Below are 2,819 nucleotides of genomic sequence, written 5' to 3'. Positions count from 1 at the left end.
ACACACACACACACACACACACACACACACACACACACACATATATATATATATATATATATATATATATATATATATATAGGTGCAAGCATGGTTGTATGGTTAAGAAACTTGCTTTTGAACTATGTCGTCTTCGGTTCAGTTCCACTGTGCAACATTTTGGGCAGGCAGTCTTCTACAGTAACTCCAGGCCAACCAAAGCCTTATGGGCAGATTTGGTTGATAGAAACTGAAAGAAGCCCTTTGTATACATGTGTGTGTGATTGTGTCTCCTTGTCTTGACATGGCATGATAGTTGTAGACACGTGTCACTGTCATACTGGCAGTGTCTGCCGTTTGCAATCTTTTAGTAAAATTGTGTCTGACCATAGAGAAATATTACTTTTCTTGTAAACGGGTGAGTGTTGGCAACAGGAAGGGTATCCAGCTATCGAAAATCTGCCTCAGTAAATTCTGCCCAACCCATGCAAGTTTTGAAAAGCGGATGTTAAATGATGCTGATGGTGTACTGACCTCAGAAACACACCTCAAGTTTCAATTTTGACTCAAAAATTTTCTAAAAGTTCATAAACAGGAAAGCAAGATCACAACCCTTTCATATACTTTGCTTCAATGTTTTAATAGTTGCTTAATGACGTATAGATCCTGTTGATATCGTGAAGTGTATTTTTCTTCTCCTGTCGTAGTACAAAGACATTGTCTGTTTAGTACAGATAACACTCCTTTATGGTCAAAATTCATCATCATCATCTTCATTATTAAACGACCTTTTTTTTTCCATGCTTGCATAGGTCAGACAATTTATTGAATCAAATTTTCTTCCTGTTAACAAGCCTCGCCTGCTTCAAAGCAAGGTAATGCTTCCCCATGGCCAGACATAGTTTCATTGAAGTTAGATAACACATTGTATGATGGCAACATTCATTCACAACTATCATCTGATGCCAAGACAAAGAGAAACAAACATACATACACACATGCACATGTGTGCCACAGGCTTCTTCCAGTTTCCATCTACCAAATCAACTCACAAGGCTTTGGACAATCCAGGACTAGAGAAGAAGATGTTTGCCCAAGGTGCCATGCAGTGGGACTGAACCCAAAGCCATATGGTTAGGAAGCAAACATCTTAACAAACAGCTGTAACTGAACCTCAAGTTTTCTTTCTTTCTCTTTTGTAAAATTAAAAAAATAACTATCTACTTCTAAATCGGTTTATATTCTTAGAGTCAAGTCCCTTGCTTAGGTTCTCATAACTGCAGGAATTTTTTCACAACTTCATTTATAAGAACTCAGACTTGGGTTAACCCTAACCCTAACCCTAACCCTTTACTATTCTGATTACTCTCGTCAACCATATTTCTTATGTATTCACATTCATCTTCGTCATCATAATGTCCACTTTTCCATGCTTGTGTGGCCCACATGGAATTTGTTGAGGTGAATTTTTTACAGTTGGTCGCCTTTCCTGTTGCTAACCGTCACCTGTTTCCAAGCATGGCCTGACATGTTTCCACGGAAGACTGGGAATAAAGGACACTGCTTGCATGTCAGAGATATTCATTTGTAACTATCACATCATGTCATTGCGAGAAGATAGTAACACACACACGTAATGGACTTCTTTCAGTTTCCATCTACCACATTCACTCACAAGGCTTTGGTTGACCCAGAATACACTTGCCTAAGGTGTTATGCAGTGAGATTGAATCCAGAACCATGTAGTTGAGAGAAGACTTCTCACCACACACCAATGTATGCGTGTGTGTGTGTGTGTGTGTGTGAATGCATGTATGTGTGTGTTTATGTCACCCTGATACCAGCAGTTTTGTTCTTTTTCCATTCTTCTACAGAAATATTTCTGGCATAGGGGAAATATTACTAAGGATCAGTAATAGAAAAAGGGTTGGGGGTGACATGCATCATTGCAGCTCATTGTTGCATCCAGCCATAGAAAATTTGCCTCAACAAATTTCACCTAATCTAAGCAAACCTAGAAAAAATTATTACCAAGGCAACAAAAATAGAAATCAGTATCTTCTGAACGGCATTGTCGTTCTCTGGTTGTTCCTACATTAGCAATGGACCCTCTAAATTCATGGGGCTCCTAGACAACTCTTCAGTGTGCCCCCTATCTTAAAACTCAACTGCTCAGACTCCCAAATCAGATGGGTGAATGTAGCCTGTCCAAGACATTTCAATTTAACCCTTCAGCATTTCAACCAGCCATATACAGCCCAAATATTCACTTTTGCATTTCAAACCAGCCAGGTCCAGCCTCTCACACCTACCCGACAATGCCATTCTAAAATCAAACAATCACATCATTGAAATTTTGAAATTACAAAGATAAAGGCACAATAAATTCAAATCAATGTGAATATTACATTTGACAGAATATTCTGAATGCTGAAGGGTTATATATGTGTGTGTGTTTGTGTAGGGAGTGACGAATGACAGGGACCTTCTCTTTGTGGCTGGTGATTTCAATGGTCGCGTTGGATGTCATGCAGGTGGCTTCCATGGCATTCATGGAGGCTATGGCTTCGGTTCCCGCAATGAGGAGGGAACCAGACTGCTGGAGTTCTGTGATGCAAACAATCTTATGGTTTGCAATACCAACTTCAGGAAACCTAGTCACCTACCGTTCTGGCAGACACACTAGCCAAATCGACTACATCCTCGCCAGAAATAGGGAAAGAGGGCGGCTTATAAATGCCAAAACCTTCCCTGGTGAAGAATGTACCCCTCAACACAGATTAGTAGTTAGCGACTCCAGGATCAAGGCAAAATGGGTGCCCAGAAGTAGACCGGCTTGG

General features: G+C 40.2%; 1 protein-coding gene across 2 annotated transcripts in view; it reads left to right on the top strand.

Moving 5' to 3' along the window:
• LOC106875932 (uncharacterized) overlaps positions 1–2,819 on the top strand; it is a 35,787-nt gene that overhangs the window by 2,719 nt on the left and 30,249 nt on the right. The gene's annotated exons all lie outside the window — the stretch shown is intronic.

This window comes from Octopus bimaculoides, chromosome 16, assembly GCF_001194135.2.
Source record: "Octopus bimaculoides isolate UCB-OBI-ISO-001 chromosome 16, ASM119413v2, whole genome shotgun sequence".
Taxonomy (NCBI): domain Eukaryota; kingdom Metazoa; phylum Mollusca; class Cephalopoda; order Octopoda; family Octopodidae; genus Octopus; species Octopus bimaculoides.
Note: the sequence above shows the minus strand (reverse complement) of the source record. Positions and strands in the feature narration are given on the sequence as shown.